The sequence below is a fragment of the Phasianus colchicus genome, chromosome 12, assembly GCF_987193195.1.
Source record: "Phasianus colchicus chromosome 12, bPhaCol1.hap1.1, whole genome shotgun sequence".
Lineage (NCBI taxonomy): Eukaryota > Metazoa > Chordata > Aves > Galliformes > Phasianidae > Phasianus > Phasianus colchicus.
This window is the reverse complement of record NC_143447.1, coordinates 16,028,788-16,048,502: the sequence shown is the minus strand read 5'-3', so window position 1 is coordinate 16,048,502 and position 19,715 is coordinate 16,028,788. Positions and strand designations below refer to the sequence as shown.

The 19,715-nt window shown below is 43.0% G+C and overlaps 1 long non-coding RNA gene across 2 annotated transcripts in view; it reads left to right on the top strand.

Annotated features, from left to right (window-relative positions):
• The window catches only part of LOC116225577 (uncharacterized), a 267,476-nt gene that overhangs the window by 140,519 nt on the left and 107,242 nt on the right, over positions 1 to 19,715 (top strand). Inside the window, exon 4 of one of the 2 annotated variants that reach the window (XR_016470464.1) lies at positions 17,696 to 17,835. This is a non-coding gene — a long non-coding RNA (uncharacterized LOC116225577). Of the gene's footprint in view, positions 1 to 17,695; positions 17,841 to 19,715 lie in introns of both variants that reach the window. The other variant, XR_016470465.1, reaches the window with a different exon arrangement.

Sequence of the window (19,715 nt, the reverse complement as noted above, 5' to 3'; positions counted from 1 at the left end):
TTTTCCTTTTGTCTGGGGCACCCTTTTCTCAACTTGAAATCCAATTGGCCAACAATTAAAGCCAATTAGCACGTGAGGAAAATAAACCATAGACCCCACTTCTATGTATTTCCCGGGCCGTTAGAAAGCCTAGTTAGCTCAAGGCATTAGCATAGTTCAGGATCGGTCGAGGCACACAGCAGAGACTAGTTGGCTTAAAGTATTAGAGAACGGCGATAGCGGGCTGGCTGAGCGGTTGTGTTATTCTGGGCTCACAGCTGCCAAACATTCTTGACAGGAGATGAGGCAGATGTCCAAGGACAATCAAAGAGAGAAGAAAGTTTAAGCCAACGTTTGCCTATCTCATATTCTCTACTTGATCCTCTCCTCAAAGACAAGGCACAGCTGTTGCACTTCAAGGTCTATCTGGCTGAACCCAGCAGCTCCTCCTTTTTCCCCTCCTGGCCTGCCGGAGCTTTCTGTGTGTTGGACTTTGGCAAGCTACCAGACCTCATTAACTCCTAACAGGACGATTCGTGATGCTAAATGGGTCTTATTTAATCTTTTTGCATGTGGGTGAGTATCTGAGGACAATTCCGCCGCATACTAATTGCATGAAAATGCGTCGGATTATAGTTATGTGAGCATTGCCCACCAGTCTACAAGAGATCACCCCGGGCCACAAGAACAAGCACTGTAACATTAACAAGGTGATTTGTTACAGCTGCGATGGCAAAGGTGATACAAAAACAGCAGACAAAAGTGTTTCGCAGACAAAGGCATCAGGAGGCTCGGTCATTTTGCTCTCACTGATGAATAAAAATACAAGAACTGTTGTGATAATGAACACGGTGAGTGATTGCAGGTGTATTAGTAAGAACAGAAGTGTCATAGCTATAGCTCCTAGCCCATCACAATTTATCCCACTCAGAGCCTGCTCTCTGCAGCCCTCTCTTCTGGGCTGAGGTTAGGATTTGGGCATGCACTGAGCCATAGGCCAGGTTTTGTGATGCACAGGTCAGCTCCTGCTGCTTTCATTTTTCTGAGTCCCACAGCAACTCCTCTCCCACATGACACAGGGCACACATCTACCGCATGGCCGTATGAGATGGTAATGCCTCCAATTCAGTCCCCTGATAGTTATATGATAAAGGAAGGACCAGGGTGAAAGCTTCAAATGTCTGCCTAAGGAAATGCATTGCATTGTAGGACCCCCAAATTGGATGTCACTGACCTACAGGAACACGGGAAACTCGAGCTCTGCCACTCTGCAGCCTTCAGCAAACCGTTTACTTTCTCATGGTTTATCCTGAGCTACTACATGGGAATAATAACATTTAGGTGCATTTCAAAAGCACTCTGAGTCTGTCAGAGGAAAGGAATTGGCTAACTTCAAAGTAGTGCTATTATTAACTGCATGCGGAGCTGTGGAAAAGATGTAGCTGGCCAGTTTAATTCAAGTAGCTAGCTGAATTTCCGAGGCCAAAAATATGGAGAGTTTGTTTTAGATTTTCCAAATGTGAAACAATGCATATTTTTCAAAGAAAGATACCCTCATGCTTTGATTTTATTTATTTATTAATTTTTTTTTTTTTTTTTTTTTTTTGCATACAGATACTTTCTTTGCACAGGCAGCGTTGCAAACATGTGCATAGAGTGGCTGAGATTTAGGCTTGCATTATTTTGTTTCCCTACAACAGCAATACTACAAAAACTAATGTTTCTATGTTCATTGTGGAGCAAATCTCCTTCTCCCTTAAATGAAGTGAAGACTCGATTCTGGATATCCAGCAGTTGTAAAAAACATGTTATGTACCTATTATCCACTCTACGTAACATCATTATTACCTTCTGCCCTTCGCCCATTGATTATTGTTTCATTCATCCCCTATAGCTTGTTTGCAGCATTAGGACTGTACCCTCAGACACACAGCAGATGCACTGAGGCCACCACATGCTGGAAGCTTAGAAGTGCCATTAGGACACATCCCAGTGATATAATGACTCCTTGCCACGAGGTGCTGGCACATGACACGCTGGTTGAGTGGCTGTGGCTGGAGTAGCTATCACCCACCAGTGCTGTGCCCTTGCTTGAAGTACAGCCACCTTGTAGCTAGCAAGTTTGCTTCAACCACAGAAGCAGTTCCCACGCCTCATCTGGCAGGCACTAACTGGTTAAACTGTGCTAAATGGATCACTTTCAATTGTGTGACTATATCCATAACATAATCTGGGATTTCAAAGGAGCCTTGGGCAATCAGCTTCTCCCACTGCTTTACAGTGGGCTTTGCGTGTCTCCATCCCTCAGGATTTCGGTTATAATTCCTAGAATAAAATAATGTCAAAAACTATTTTGACTGTCTCCTAAACGTAATAAAAATCTATCCCTGAAGAGTCATCAGTGCCCGGTTTCCATGTGCCAAATTTAATTTTCTGTGTTGGGAGGAGGGGAATGAAAACAAACAACCCCTTAAACAATGACATTGGGATCTGAATGTGCTGTGCCTCCCAAGCCATCCAAAATCAAACACAAAAGGATGCAAAGCATTCCCAAATGCCTTCCCTTCACTTCTCTTCTCACAGCAACTCCCATGGACTAAAGCCTTTGGCTGGGAACAAGCTCATGACCACAGAAGTAACTGAGCTCTCTTTCTCCTTATGGCAGCCCCATCCCATCTCCCTCTGACCTCCGTACTTGTGGCAGTTTGAGTTTTTGGTGGCTGGAATCTCTAACAGAGTAGCATGGTTTCTGCCTCTCAAGCATTGAGCTAGCAAAGTGAATAACTTTGGGCTGGGCTCACTGGGAGCCCGATGGACAAATGAGAGGGAGCCTGCCTGAACAAAGCTAGGGTTTGTCAGGGGCTTTTGGCCAGGTAGTACTGCAGGTACCATGGTACAGGAGAGAGTGCTGGACATGGGTGTAACCTCCCTGGGGAGACTCTGTGTGCTCAGGGACCCAGGGAGAAAAAAAAAACAAAATACTTTGGAAAATGTAATGAATCCAGGGCTCAAGAGCAGCACTGCAGTGGAAAGGATGTGCATGCAACCCTGGGTAACAGGATGGAGTGCATGGTTTCTGCCCAAATTTTGACTGGCTAAGGGAAGGCAGACACAGCTACTGCCATGCTCTGCACAAGGCAAGGGGAGCTTGGCAGCTGAGCCCCATCTTCTCCCATTCATTAAGAAACTCCATTCATTCTATGTGATTTAGTGCTGTGAGACACATCAGGAAGCAGGTTCTAACTAGTACTTGAAAAGTCTATGCTGCTGAAGATATCTGGGCACCTAAGCTGCTTCAGAGAGATTTTTCAAAAATGCCAGGATGATTCATTCCTATTAATTTCAATAAGAGGCAGTTAAATGAGCATTTATTTATCACTGCCTAACTGCTTAAAAATTGGATGGTGCTGACTGTGAAGATTTAGGAGCTCTGGCTCCTTACTGGAGCCAAAATGCCACAAGGCAACCATCATTTTTGCTCTCCAAAGCTCCCTGCATTTTTGGGGTCATTTCCTGTATCTGTCCAGGTCTGTGTTCTCTTACTGCTGTTTCTACTTTACAGTTGGCTGCCAGTGCTTGAGGACTGGCTCTACACATATGGTCAGACCACACTTGAGGCCTTTTACATGTATAATAAAGGGTGAAGCTGAAGTCACCCTGTAGCTTCACGTCCACCACTCCTGAAAATAGTTGTGAATCCCCATTAGTCCTTGCACTATAAGAGTGACGTGGGGTTTTGGTGTACATTTTGAAGAAATGAAATACTGTCACTTTTTACAATCAGAATGAGTTTCTAGAGCTACCTAATTTGTTATATATTCTTATACGTTTTTATATACTATATATCATTATATGTCATTCTACATTACGTATTATTCTTCTATATATATTTTTATATATTTTCTGGTGTGTTTTGGGTTGTGATTTCAAGGCACAAGCAAGCACTTAGGGTACAGATATGGCTGGAAAGGGCAGAGCTCTGAACATTTTGCATGGCAAAACAGAAGAGATGGAAGGAAATCTCGGCTGGGAAGCCCAGGTTTGGGCTCCAGCTGTTTCCCTAGAGAGCATCCTAGGGCTGGCAGCCAGCAGCTGGGTGGCAGCCTGGCTCAGGTGACTCTTTTCTCTGCTGAGACCGTAAGGGAAGGCAGCCAAGGGTGGATCAGCCCTGCGTTGGGTTGCACAGAGTCACTCATGCAGGGCGAAACACAAGGAAAGTCTTTCTTCCAGTCCCCAGCTGAGTTTGCCCTGACACTACCCCACCTTGTCGGAGGGAGGGAAGGGTCTGGTTACTACTAGCACTTTTTGTTCATTAAACTTGAGCTGCAAGAACTAATTTGCCTTTTGGGCAAACTTGCCAAAGACAAAGCCATGCTTTGTCCCATTTGCGTGGGGTGTTGGGCATGGGCAGCACTGCCAGCATGAGGTGGCAGAGGCATCGCCTTGGCTGCCCAGCATGGCCAGACATTGCTTTTCCTGGCCCAGAAGCTCTGCTTTGACATGAGCAGTGTCACATATTTGCATTGCTATCGCCTCCCTCACCTGAACCTCGCTGGCGCCGAGGTGGGTGGTGATGAATCGCATTGCGTTTTATCGAGAGGAACCTGCTGCTGCTTTCAAAGGGCAATCTTGGGGGTCACCCTTTCTTGCTGAGCCCCTCCGATGGGGCTTTCACCTACCATGGGCTCCAACCCCCGTGCTAAAATCCCTTTAGCAGTGAGGCCAGCCTCAGGCCTGCAGAACGCAGATGGCTGCGGCTCTGAGGACAAAATCTCAGCAAGAGCAAAGGGAAGTTCACAAAATGCACATATGTGGCTGAGCCATTTTAAGCAGCTCAGGTACAGACACACCTCTTCCTTATCCAGAAACCTCCCTGGGGAAGGAAAGAAAGACATATGTTTGGCCTCTGCAGCAAGCTCTTATCTTGGCAGGAGAAAGCTATTGATGTTCATGTTTCACATTTCTGGCGCCCAAAACAGGTTCTGATGTTTAAAACAAGGCAGCGGTGGAACCTGTTTTAAATATGTAACAGTCTCAGAAAGGAGCAGTCTAATCACTTCATTATCCAACGCAGCAGAAAACGGTTTGAAACCCAAACCTGGGAGAGGGGCCTTGGAGGAACCTTCCCCAACGAGACATTGCCAGCATTAACGCTGGTATTTATTGCTCATTTTAACTATGGTGCACAGCAAGCATTTTCTCAGCCTCGCGTCGCAGCAATATATAATTCATATGCTTAATATTTAGCCTCGGCTCTCCTTGCATATGTTACAGTGCTGGAGACTGTTTGTGTGTTTGCTATATATCAGTTGACACCTCTGTAAAATCTTTATATTGAATGCCTTTGGCAACTATATGCCAAATAATAGCATTACCATTTGTAATTTTCTTAGCTGCAGCTTTCCTGTAAGCTTTGCTCTATGCATTACAAGTAGGAAGGATTTAAAGAGCTTTATTGGTTCTCAAGTCTTCCTAATGACCTTTCCTCGCTTTTGTAAGTCAAAATAACTTCTTCTTTTTTCTCTTTTTTTCTCTTCTCCTTGTGCGTTTTCAAGTAAAACTGCAAGAGCTCCTGAGCAAATAAGTAAGAGAAGCAAAGCAGATAATCACTGCCACTGCCCCCGCGGAAACTCTTTCTTCCTCCTCCTCCTCCTCTCCCCCTTTCTTGTCTGGAGTCCTCTGGTGTCATCCTCAGAATTTGTTGACTCTCGTCTTGCAGATGCTTTTCTTCCTTGCTCTCGTCTTCAGTTTTGCTCATTATATTAGCGATGCTGGCAAAAGAAATAGAAGAGCCCCCGGTGAAAGATCGGGGCCGGGCTGTGCTAAGCACTGTACAAATAACACAAAGGCTGTCCTTGCTTTGGGATCCACGGTGAAGGATTTAAACAATATGCCACCGGGGAATAAATCAATAAATGGGAAGGAGAAGAGTGTTTAAGAAGGAGATACGTTTATACCTGTTAATGATTATGTGGAGTTTCAATAGCCCCATTATATGCTTCTTTTATATATTCTGCTTGTTTTCACCTAAAACCTCTCAATATTTCCCTGAATCGTGGTCTTTTGTTTTGCCTATTCTGCACAGTACCTTGGCCACGCTGGGCTCTGAACTTCTCCCGACCTGGACTGCATGTTATCCTTGTTTAGTTAGCACCAGGTACATTTACAGGGCTGTATATTTGCTTAATAAAAATAAATAACAAGCAGAAGTTCCAAGCTCGGAATTACACCAGACACAGCATTTTCCTTATTGCTTTGTCTTGTGGAAAACAAAGTACATTTTATCCTACGTTTATCATGTAGCTTATGTGGTACTTTTCATTTTGATGTATGGCACACTTTCTAATGTGTCTCCCCTCATGTCTCTTTATTACTAAAGTGTTCCGGTGGAAAAGTATATTACAAACAAATAAATAACTTTCAACTACTGTCACTAGACTAGCAAGCAAGCCACAGGCGTGGGTTAGTTGGGTCCATTCATTACAAAGCCTTATTCAGGACTTTCTCACTGTCTTTTTCTTCTTTTAATGAATGTCTCTCACAGATTCATCCTAGAAAATTTTGCACTCCAGCTCTTGTTCTCACAAAACCCTCCAAAGGGATAACTGAGCTGGTTCAGTGCATCTCAGATGGAAAAGCAAAACTCCGTTTCTTTACCCTCAGACATAAAAGGTTGCAAATACGAGCAGAGAGGAAAGGAGGAAGAGCAGAGAGATGGTGGATGGGATCTGTGAGAATGACTTTAAATGCATGAAGCATCCTTTGTCCAGTTAGCAAAAAGGGAAAGGCAAACTCATGGCTTAAAACGAGCAACCTGGGAAGCACCTGTGAGCCTTCATTAGTACCACAAACCTGTTGTTGGGAAGGCAGTAAAGAAGCGTGGGCAGGAGGGTGTGGGCTGCTGGCCCTGCAGCAAGCACAAGCAAGCTCTGTTCACTCTGGGATGGATCCCACCCCCTGCTCTCCTCCATCACTTTGCCTCTAACATGAGTGTGCCCAAGGTGGTTTTATATGGGTTGGGTTGTACATGCAAAACTCTGCAACAAGCCCATTAAAAGTGTGTGAAATTACAATACTGTTTGGGTTCCTGCACCCAGACGTGGTCACTAATTTATGGCAGCTGCTGGATGGGGTGAGGAAGAGAAGAAACCACGTGGAGAGAAATGGAAGTATGGGCATGGCAATTTGTCTGGGCAGGCCTGGGAATGCTTGTTTGTTTGTTTTGAAACACTTTCTATGAAAATAGAGTTATAAAGGAATTCTTTTAGCTATGTCCTTTCTGCTCCCTGTCCCAGCCCAATTGTGTGAAAAAGCAGCTTTGCCATAAACAGATTTTACTATATCAGAGTCAAATTTTACTACATCATTATAGGAGTGTTCCACTGGGTAATATGACTGGCTGCCCTATCAGAAGACAAGTGCTAATGCCGTAGTGAAAACATGCCATCACACTTCCCCAATAAAAACTTTTATTGTATCCCAGTGCACATTAAAAACAACACTAACTGCATTAATACATTGTAATTTACTTTTGTGTTATGGAGCAAATGACAAACCTAGTGCTAATGAGGTCATATTTTCCATTACCCCAATGCAAACTCTTGGTTAATCCAGTCCTTGGAGACTTCCATACACACTTGTGTGTGCACGTGCATGCATGGACAGACAGACATGCAGACATGTACACTGTGATTTGCTGGTAAGGGGTGCTTCTATCTTTGTTTCACCAAATGCAATGTTATAGTGCGATTTTATTTTAAACTGCTGCTTTTGAAATAAACATGTTTTTTATTTCATTTTATTTTTTGCTGTTGTTGCTGTGACATTTGCAGTTAGTTCACAAAGAATTCCTTAACCAAAAAAGCGTACACACATTCCCATCACCAGTGTTGTCTCTTACTTGTGGAGCCTCTTTCACACAGTGGTGAGCAGAAATGCAATTCTTCAGTGCTGTGGAAGATGAGGCTAAATGGATTCTTTAGGGATTGCTTATATTTCAAGTGCAATTATTTAAGAAGCTGTAAGCTTTCCATTTTATTTTGTCATGAGCTGAATGTTCGAAAAAAACTCATTTCTCAGGAGATATGGATGATTCTTTATTTCTAAACTTCCTGTGGTGTTTTCTTAATGACGCTATTAAATGATTAAGCTTTGCTTTTATAAATTAAATCACCAAAATGAAATCATTAAGGCACTCTCAGTTTTATTAAGCATAGTTATTTGCCATCATGTGTAAATTCACTGAAGCAATCATCTACACCATCTTCTTTAAAATTGTGTTGGCAGCACCACGGGGAAGGCTGTTCGGAGTAGAGGATGGAGGTACCTGTCTCTCCACATTTCAGCAGGCTCCAAACAGACTAATGAGAGCAAGGGATGTCCTTACAGTGAGGCAACTGATGCCTTAGTGCAGTATAAGTCTCACAGTATAACTCTGGGGCTTACTGCTCTGCAAATGGCACACAGGGGTCGTGCACAGAACCACCTCTTCCAGCCCAGGCGGCACCTCGCTAGCTTGCAAATTGCTTTGTCTTTGTGTTCCTTTCAGCCCCTTCTCTTTCTCTCTTTCTGTACCTCTCTGCTATTTGTTCTTGCCACAGTTTAGTCTCCACTCTGCTGATGAATTAGGCTGTTGCTCAGGGAGAAAATTGATCTTCACTCTTTCAGAAGTTGCAAGACAAGTTGTGCTTGGTTCGGGCTGTGGTATTTTGCTAGCCCTTGTTATGATAAGGAATAGATGGTGCTAAGCACATACACTTGAACTGCAGCTGCAGAATCTAAGGCAGAGCTTCCAGCTGATATTTACATTTAAAGCCACTATACATTTTTAATAACGTCTTATCAGGGATGTTTTCTTTTTGGAATGACTATAGGGAGAAAGGGTAGTTAGGGAGTGATTCAAGAACTAGTTTCAGATTAGCAAAAAACCAGCGTCCCTGTGTTATCTTAGGTTGTAATGTGTGCGTGCTGCAAGGCTTGAAGTGGTGGGGCAGCCCCATGTGATAGTGCAAGTATCCTAAGTACTTGTTCCAAAAGTACTGTGTGTCCATGGAGGAATTACCCACAGCAAAGCAAGGAGGGAGGTGTGCACTGCTCTGCTGCAATGGCTTAATGGAGTTGTCCTCTTTGAGAGCCCTGCCCTGCCTTCACATCACGCAGCATCTTCTGATGGCTGTCCCTCCTCCTGACACCGGTGATGATGGAGATAATGGGGAGGCTCCATAGTTGGGTTTGGCACGTGATCAGGAGCTGAAGGGACAACATGCTTCTGGAGCAGTCAGGCCTCTCAACCACAGGCAAAGTCTGTCATGTTCTGTTCTTTCTTTTTCCAAACTGAAATTCTGAAGCATGAAAATAGGGAGTAATCAATAGCAGCTTATTTTTCCTCACGCTATGAGCCATGTTTGCTGCCGTTTGGTTTCAGGCTTCAGCTAGTAAATATTCCCAAACTCAGCTCTGAGTGTTGTCACTTCACCAGCCTGCTGGCAAATAAATGAATAAATAAATGCTTCCTATTATCTATTTATTATATTTTCAGAAAACGATGAGTAACCGTGATTCTCTGGAATCATTCCTGAGCTGATTATATCAATTTTCCTAGAAACTGAATGGCAGAATGCTTCAAGAGAAAGAAAAAAAACAAGAAAAAAAGAGAGAGAGAAAGGAGGAGGGAAAGAAAGAAAGAAAAAAGAGAAAAGCTGAAGGAATTTCAGAATAGAAACCCACCCTGAACAAAAAATAAGTGTTTTAGACCTATAGAGTCCAACTTTTTGTGTCCTCAGATCACTATATTGTGGCTCTTTCAACTTAAAGAAAATAATTTGGCAAACTGGGGAGACATCTGTAGAATAATTTGGTATTTAAGAACTGGTTACTGTTAATGCTGCTGAAGCATTTTGTTATTTCTGATGAAATGAAATGTGGGTATAATTTGCACCATCAGCTTAAGATTCTTCCTTGGAAGAACCCTGTCTGTTTTCATCTGAAAAGTGCCTATTTACTCCAACTTCTCAGGAAAGCAAACATCCAGAAGCAGAGAAATAATTCTCAGATGATGGCAATGTTAATGAAAAGCAATTTGCATTATATATATCCACATGTATGTATATGTATTTATTTGCTACTTATAAACTGGTAACGTAGATCTGCTCCATCTTTAAAATACTCTTGAAATATATGAAGTGCTTTTAAATTTGATCTGGAAGCATATTAAAACAAATGAAAGTCGGCAGTAAATGGGGGACAATATTACTGAAAACCTGATGCAGATATCTGTGCTGTTTGCAGACAGGCCTTTCTGTCAGACTTGGAATAGTTTTGGCTGAATTTTCAATGAAAGAGTTTAAACTGTAGGAGCAATAAATTTTTTGCCTTGACAGAAAACATTGTTATATAGACAAATAACTGGCACGCCAGTAAATAAATGGAGTGCATTTTCCAAGCATCAATAGATGCCTGGGCAAAAGCCATTTTAACAGGAACAGATTTTTTCCTGTGTGCAGTGGCTCCTGTATAGTGTTTGGAAAATGTACCCATATGTCTACTCACAAATAATGTTCACCTGTAAGGAAATGCACACCAGGTTTATGGATGCTATTGAGTATTCCCAGTCCTACCACTATGAATAATGATGCTTACATGCCCTCAAACATGAAAAATGCTCATCTGAATGCACTGAAGTAGCCTGACACGCAGATTGTTGACATTATTTTTTAAAGAAGTATTCACAGGTGGGGTTGGCAGCATTATCCCTGCCATGCGCCGGTGGAAAAAAGGTTTGGGAACTTAGCTGGAAAGCAGTTATTGATGTCAGCTAATCCTGGGAGTTTGCTCCAAAGTATTCAGCGGAGAGCAACGAGGCCGAAGATTTGGGTTCCCCAGGGTGGGCAATTACTCACTGCTCGTGAGCCAGAGACTGCAGGGCCTTAGGCAAATAACTTTGCTGCCTGTTGCCTCTTTTTCCCCATTTGTAATAGCTGACTGGGTATAATTATGTATCTGTTGCTTTAGAAGATGAATTAGTTCATATTTGCAAAGCAGGTGGAAGAGAGAAAAAAAAAAAAAAAGAGTGAGCTACCTCTGATCCTTTCATTCTTCTTCCTAACTGCGCGCTGGAACAGTTTCCTTTTGCTAGGAGAAGAATAAGAAATGCAGGTCAGCATTTATTGCTTCCAATGTCCAGAGCAGGGCAGTGACACCGGAGAGCCACGGTTCTGCCATGAAGGCACCAACCTGCCTCCTGCCTGCATCTCAGTTCCATCGCAGATCTGAGCCCTGGAGTGCATGTTGCTGGGCGGATACTATTTTCAAACGTTTAAGGCGAGCGTTTGAGTGTAATGTGCACTTCTCTCCTTCAACATTTAAAGACTGCAGCAGTGGGAGAGGCATGTGGCATATCTGTAAAAGCCTGAAAGCTGATGAAATCTCAGTTAGATCTGTTATCTCCCAATGCTTTAAAGGTCTTCAGCTGGGAGATTAAAGAACAAGGTTACTGTGACAATTTGTTTACACGCAGGGAGAGATTAAGATCTCATTGAAAAGGAATAAAAATAACATCATCTTGAGCTGTCACAGCATGAGACCCATTGTAATCAACACTGGTCTGATTTCAGGGATAATTTAAGACCAATTTATTATCTTAATTAAAAAAAAGAAGAGGAGAGAATTCAGTGTTTCAGATGGCAGTTGGGCTGCTGTAGCTGCACTTTGCACAGTAACATTAGAGGTGTGCTGAAAGGGATACCAAAACCAGACGGTACAAACACTCGAGTCTGCCTTAATAGACTTTGGGTTAATTATACAGCTAACCACAGAAAAACAACCTCAAAATTCCCAAACCCACTCCGAAAATGAACACAGAAAGCGTTGTTTCTTAAGTCTGTTTTAATCCTATATGGCAAGCAGGTGTAAATTAAATAATTAAGTATGCAGAATCCCCTTTGATGATGTTTCATGCATGTAACTGAATTGTTCAGTTACAGTGATGATAAGTTCATGCTGAATATTCCTCATATTTGCCATTCTTGATATTTAAGCTCCTTGAGCTGCCGGTATCTGAAGAAATGCACAAGCGATTCAGAGTTCAAAGAAGGATTTCACATGCATTTGATATCAGCCACTACTCTTAGAAAGAAACTATTTCTACTTTTTAGTTCATAAAATTGGAGAAATGTACAGCTTTTCAAATAAAATGGAGTGGGGAAAAGAAAAAACAACAGAAAAAATAAAATGAATTTGCCAGTTTTTTTGTGTGGTGCCTTTGCACTTGTTTTTAGCAAACATTCAACTGGCTATTTCCATCATGCATGCTCGCAAAAAACAGTTTTAAATATGTTTCTCATGATCATTCACCCTTGGAAGCTGATGATACAACTTGCTGCGTGCTCATCCAGCTGGTGGGAGAATATCAGGTGACTCATATGACAGAGCTTTTGGCACAAATAACAAGTTTTAAAAGCAACTCAGGGAGAAAGAAGGAAATGCACCACAGGAATATCTTTTAAACAGAATTTGGAACAAATTTGGCAAAGTGGAAGAGTGTTTACAGACATCTCCCTCAGAGAAAAAGGTGGGATGGGGCAGATGGATGACTCACCTGCCATTTGCCCAGCTCCTCTCGGGTCTACTTCATTGGACCACCCTTGGAGAGTCTGTGTTCAACTCTGAACTGCTACAAACCTCCGAAACAGACTCAAACGTGGGTTTTGAATGATGAATCCATCAACACTGTTGTCAGAAGGAGGGTTAGTGAGTTCTTGCCTATGTACAAAATGAGAAGTACCTGAGGAGGTTCATGGTAGGGATCTACTGGATCCCAGTGCTGCAAGGCAGGCAGACTGTGCCAGCTTCTTCCAAAGATTTTATAGCACCTTCATGCAAATTACTCCACTGTTCACTGCCCATAACTTTAAGGAGCTGCACTTAGGGAATCATTCGGATACCTAAACCCAAGACACTACTGCAAGTTTAAATCTCTGGTGGTACCTTGCCAAGCTTTCAGCCTCCTCACAAGGATGCAAATCTCCAATAGGCCTGTCTTGGATGTTCTTGGGTCCTTAAGCTGGCTCTAAACATGTAGTACAAGCACCTGACTTCTCCTGGCCTGAATCCTTCCTACCCTGAGGTAAATTCTTTCCTTTCTGGCATAGTCAGTATAGCTGTGAAGGGTAAATGATTTTCTTCTTACATCTTTCGCATTTCTGAAGACCCTCTATTGAAACAGTTATTTTCCTTGTCCCTTTTTTTTTTTCTTCTTCTTTTTTTTTTTTTTTCACAGGATGGATTCCCAGAGCTCTGATCTTTCAGCTCTCCTTCTAACCTGGCCCCAGCCAGCTCTGCATGGGCTGGAGGTCATTCAGGAATCCTGCTGGCAACACTCCTGCTTACAAATGCTAATATGATGTTTGCCTTCTCCACAACATCATGACAGTCAGTGTTCTCTCCTCTCAACTTGAGGTCTGCTCATCTCTTCATGCCTTTAATGATGGATCACCATCTTGTCTGGTTTTCCCTGTATTCATGTGTCTTGTTCCTGCCCAGTCTTGGACTCCAAACTTGCCCTCAAGGAGTGACGCCTTATTTTTTCTGCTGGACCTTTTTTTTTTTTTTTTCTTTCTTTCTTTCCAATTTATCAAGCTCTCTTTGAATTGCCTTCCTTCTTTTCTGTGAGCTGGCCGCCCTCCCCGGCTTGGTGTGCTCTGAACATTTAATTCTCATATTCTTTATTTCACTAGCTTTAACAATCATGTTGAACAGAACTGGTCCCAGGGCAGACCCTGGGGGAGCTCACTCAGCATCGTTTTCCATTTTGTCTGCTGATAACTTTACCTTTGCAATCCGCATAGCTCAGATAGGCTTTTCTACATGGTCCTTTTATCCACTTGCCCCACTCGGAGAGATCTCCGTTGGAGGTTTGGGGGTGGTGTAGACGCATGGATTTCAAAGCAATATATCATTTTACCCCAGCAGAGGATCTGACTGTTTATTTCCCCTCGCCCATTGAATCCCTTTGTCCCGTGTCCCTGCGTATAAAGGCAATATGAATAACCCTGAGCCATGTGAGGCTGCGGAGGGGGAGGTTACGTGACTCACACTACCATGCTTTTTGTTCCCCCTTTGGTGCTGCTTTGCCTTGTGCATGTCCTCACTCCTGGCTCTCACCACAAAAGGCAGCAACAATCAACCGAACCTCCGAATGAGTAATCTGCTCACAAAGAGCCTTTTGAGCGCACAAAGTAGTTGCAGGGAGGAAACGTCCCACTGGGGAACCAGGTGGACAGCAAACATTCGCTTTCCATTACAAATGAGTTCAAGGGAAATGGAGTCACCCCAGCATGGGATGCCAAATCCGTATCCAAAGCTACTTCCCACCATCCAAGCCAAACATGCTTCCCTTTCTCTCCCTCCCCATCTCCCCTCCTTGTTTACAAACACGTTTACAAGTACTTGATAGGTGACCTTATTTACTTAGTAACCTGTGGATTCATTTATCTTGAAATTAGCAGGTAATGAACTGGAAACCCTCAACAACCCTCCCACTAATTAACATGATAATAAGATTGTTTTGCTACAGAGGTACAATTAGCATGTATGAGCTAGAGGGGGAGAAAGATCAATAAAATGTCTGAAGGGTACTAGGAACCAGACTCAAGAAGAGAACAAAAGAAGAGAGCTTTATGGGGTTATAGCTGCAGCAACAACTTAAGGCCCTTTACAGATAGCAAGAGTAGTAGTGGTCGTCTTACCGTGAGGCTGCCTGCAAGCAGGCTGGGAGGAGCTACCTGCACCATGCAACTTCTTGCCATTCAGGCTAGATGTAGAGTAAGAGGACAATGTGTTCAAAAATATGGAAAAAAAAAGCTTTGGGGAAGGAAAGAAAGCCTTCAGAACATATATATGATGCCTGTCCACAAAAGCAGTTCGTGTATTAGAAGGTGAAAGTGGATGATTTAGAGTCGTTTACCACCCGTAATCATGCAACAATTTCAGCATATACATTGAGAAACTGCTCTTCACTGTTTAATTGCAGAATCATGCCTTTACATATGGAACTGGATGAGAAATAGCAAAGAAAAAGTTGCACAACAGTTTTAATAGTCACTCTTTGTTAAGCCAGAACAGTTTGGCTGAAGGGAGGTGATCACATGCAGCTGGAGGGAGCTCGCTTTGCCAGCCAGGTGTGTCTGCCTCCTCCATGTGCCTGGTCAGGAGGCTCAAAAAAGGGTTATTTTCTTCCAGAGAAGGAACACGAAGAAAAAGGGAGGTTGTTTTTTGGTACATTTATAGTTGCTTGTCTACTAATGCATTTCCATCCACATGGATTGGATCCAACACATCCGTGGGTGTGTCTGGGGGAAAGCAGAGATACACAGCTGTGATCCATGTTATGGCTAGGAGCAGATATGGCATTGGATTCTGTGGGTTAATGAGGGAGAAGGAGAGTGGGGCTACAGACCTGATAGCCTCTCTGTATCCTTCTGCAGGTAAGTGCACACCTAATTGTTAAAAAGAAAGTAGCATTGTAGCACTTGGTATGCTGTCTGATGCTGGAGTGAAGGGTCAGAAAACTGTAACTCTGCCTTTCTGTGCAGGTCTTGTTGGAGAACAGATCTCTGCCCTTCAGTTTGGAGGAGTTTGGGTTAAATCCCTGCAGGTCTCAGTGAAGCTCAATTGGATTCTTTATTTTTTCACAAGCCCCCAAAAGCATTGGCTCCTCTACAGAAAGCCACATTTGCCCTAGATGACTTGGGAAATGAGATCATTCACAGTTGCTTGACGTAAATGGTGGGTGCTGAAGGCTCCAATCTGGCCCCGAGCTCTTTCCCTCACATCTGGCTTAACCCCACATCTGTCCTCCCCATCTGCGCCGACGCCTTCTGTCACCTCCCAGACTCCACATCGTGCAGAGCAGTTCAGCACAGCACTGCAGAGGCATTTGAGATGGTCTGGACTATGGCCTTCAGGTAGCGCTGACAACAACTGCGAATATTTCACCACCAGCCTAATTTTTGCATGAATGTTATTCATCGGTCATTTGAGTTCGCAGATTATTGTCTCCTGGCATTCTTTGGAGAGTGGAAGAGGAAGGAAAACTATTAATTACTTTTGATTGACGTCTTGCATTCGTGTGTGTGTCTGTAGGGGGATGGGTTGTTGTGCGCTTTTTTTTTTTTAAGAGAGCCTCAGGTTTGAATTGGGTAAACTGACACCTTGCAATCCGATCTGACAGCCCTGCTTTGTGTGGGAGTGTGTACGGCTCCAAAATTTCAGCTGTGAGACTTTCTGCGTGAGCAGTCGTTTTATTAGAAGTTTTGACACCTCTCCTGGCAGGGATCAGTGCCCGCAGTGTGAACGGAAACACCAAAAAGAGCATTGTGCGATGCAGAGTGGGAAGGGAAGAAAAGAAGTTTTGCAGCAAACAACTGAAATTAGCTCAGACAGAGATCTTTGGAGACCTCACCTCACCACAGCAACAGTGTGACAGGGGAGTCATCCCACTGTATTGATGGTCCTGGATTCGCATTATCATTTCAGAATCACAGATGCCCACGCAGTGTTGTTGTTTGTTTCTCCCTCTGAACCTGCCCAGTTGATGTTATTTTGGGCTTAACTGTTTATGAGTTTCTTTCATAAGAGAGTGGTGTTATCTTGGGTTTGTTCCACATTTTGGCTTGAGGTTTGCAACTGATTTGTTGGTGTTGTGTGTATGAGGCAGAGCATCCTTCTTAGGTGATACAGAGCCCATTGGTGCAATGGGAGCCTACCCCTGCTGCCAATGGTGGGACCGAGGAACAGGGAGAGCTAAAAGCCCTCTTGATGCATAGTATAGTATCTCTGGGTAGAGAAGGCCTGGCCACACTTGCTAGAAGTTCTACAATTGTAGAAAATGGGCTGAGAGAGTTGTGGAGAGAAAGCAAGCTGTTTTTCTTTCTTTCTGATCCTCCTCACCTGCCCTGGGCTCAGTTGATAAATACCTGTGAAGCATTTGCTAGAAAAGTTCCTAGGAGTTCATTGTAATGAGCAATCCTTTTGGCCTAGATTTGTATCTTCCTTGAGAATAGGTGTAATTTTAGATCTGCTTTGCAAGCTTTTTTTTTTTCCTTTCCCCCTTTTCTTTCCAATATTCCTCTGTACAATAGGAATCTTGTCCCATGGTGTGAAGCCCCCGCAGAGTTATAAAATTGTGTCACCTTCCCTGCCTCCTTTATAAGTTACTCTATGTGACACTATTAAAAAGAAAAACCACAGGATCTCCTGGGATCAAAACAATGTCCTGTTGTTATCTCAACACCACTCCGTTTGGCTTTTTTGGCTTTTACCTTTCATTTCCTACCGCTCTGTGCAAGCAGAGCTCGCCTTGCATTGTGCTCTGTTCTACGCATGCATTTTCTCAGTGAAGATGTTTTTATTTCTGATGGATATGCTGGGTGGCCAGAGGTTTCGGATTTCTTCCATGGGGATTCATCTCTTCCTGGAAGGGGGAGGCTGCAGTGAAGAGGCCAACTGAGAAACTTTCATCTCCATGCGAGATGAGAGGAGAGACTTCGATGCTCATCTCTTCCTCAGATGAAGACTTAAGCTCAAGAATTAACGAATAAATTCCCTATCCCACAGGGGTTGAAACTGCGTGTGTTGGGGAGGGAATGGGTTGAACACATGTATATTTCTCACTTTGAGTTTTGGTGGCCTGGAAAATGTAACGTGTTTTTCCTTGCAGACTCTCCGGAGTGTGACTCATAAGCCCTTGCAGCTCAAACAGCATTGCAGAATGAGCTACCAGCAACCTCTTTGTCCTTCATGTGATGTTACTGAATCAGCTCAAGATAATTCATACCTTGGAGCAACCTCGCATTGCAAGTAAGGTGCTGCAGTTGGCATTTTCACACTTGTTTCACATTTGTTAACAGCTGCAGAAGTTACTTATGTAAGAGCAGGTTTATTGCTGTGTGATTGTCCAGGTCTAGAAAACATATCCAAGTTTAGTCTGGAGGAGAGGAGGCCCATGGGAGTCCTTATTGCTCCCTACAACTTCCTGAAAGGAGGTTGTGGCAAAGTGGGAGTTGGCCTCTTTTCCTGGGTAAGAGTGATAGGATGAGAGCCTCAAGAGCCTCAACCAGGGGAGGTTCAGACTGGATATTAGGAAACACTTCTTCTCAGGAAGAGTGGTGAGGCATTCGCACAGGCTGCCCACGGAGGCGGTGTGTCACCATCCCTGGAGTTGTTCAAGAACTGTGGGGATGCGGCACAGAGGAACATAACTCGTGGGCAGTATTAGTGGCAGGTGGATGATTGGACTAGATGATCTCAGAGGTCATTTCCAACCTTACTAATTCTATGATTGTAAGTTGTAAACCCTGAAGTCTGTTTGAATGTGTGATGCGTTCAGTTTCATTTTCTTTGTTATACATTTCTGCAATGTGATTTTATTTCTAACGACGTGAAGATCCTGCTATTAAATATTATTATAACTTGAGGATGAAACTTCATAATACTACCTTGCTGTTACTGTTTTTGACCCAAAAGCCCACAAAGTGCCTGGCAAATGCTAAATAGCTTTATCAGAGACCCCAGAGGTCATTAATTATAGTTGTATCCATTTTAGGCACTTGCAAAGTGAGGGTTTCAGCAGTTTGTAGTGGATCATGCAGTGCGTAGAGTGGAGCAGAGGCAGGCAGTAGGTTTGTCTGGCAGCATGTCAAGGTGTCTTAGGAAACTATGCCAGCTGATGGGAAAGAAGCATTGCATTTCTTGAAGGTCTCTGCAGTAATGACAAAAGTCTTACAGACGGTACAAAGCTCACTTGTCTTGATTATAATAGCACTGCAGCAAAAGCGCATATGTTAGATGCTCTGCCAAAATGTTTTTTCTGTCCAGGAACACCTCCGTATGTGAACACATTTTTGTCATTACCTGTCTTTAATTGCAAAGGTTGTTTACTCACAGTTCTACGGAAAATTAGATGGTCAAATAGGAACCTGAGCAAGAACTGCAGGACTCTATTTATTATTGCAGCCTTAACTTCTTTTTAACAATTAATGTTCAGAAGCATCTTAATAAATGAATTACGTACTTAATTAAGTAGTCTGAAATGGTAACATTCTGAATAAATAGTATGTTGAAGGCAATCTCACCTTTTTCTTTAGCCCTTCAAATTCCAGCAGCCACTTCCAGCCCAGGGAGATGCTGCAGTCTATTTCTACCATTGTCCCTTTTACCTTTGTGTGACATTTCTGTGTGTTTTGAGGTTCCTTTTTTGGGGAGTTTGCTTTAATTAAACGTGACTAAACAATGATTCTCTGGGTGGGAATCACTCTTCCTAATAACTGCAGTATGCATACTAAATATACTAAAAATAAATCTTGTCTCTGACTAGTTAAAAATTGCAGTGATTTGTTGATGCTTTTTACCTGTCACTAGTAAGATATAAATATAAATAAGTAGAATTACATTTAAAATATCCATCACTTCACATATGGAGAGTGGCAATGAGTGGGCTGTAATAATAAAATATACTTTATAAGTGTCATAATCATTCAGACACCAGGAACTCATAAGCCACAGATCTGACATTCAGATGATGAATTGTGATTTTGTTTTAAAAGCCAGACATGTCAACTCCACGTGCATATTGGGAATTGTAGTTCAAGTGACCTCTGCTAAAACACTGACCTTAACAATGACTTTGTTTTACATTTCCCAGAAACTTTTTAAGTAGGTGTGATACTTTCCAAATGCAG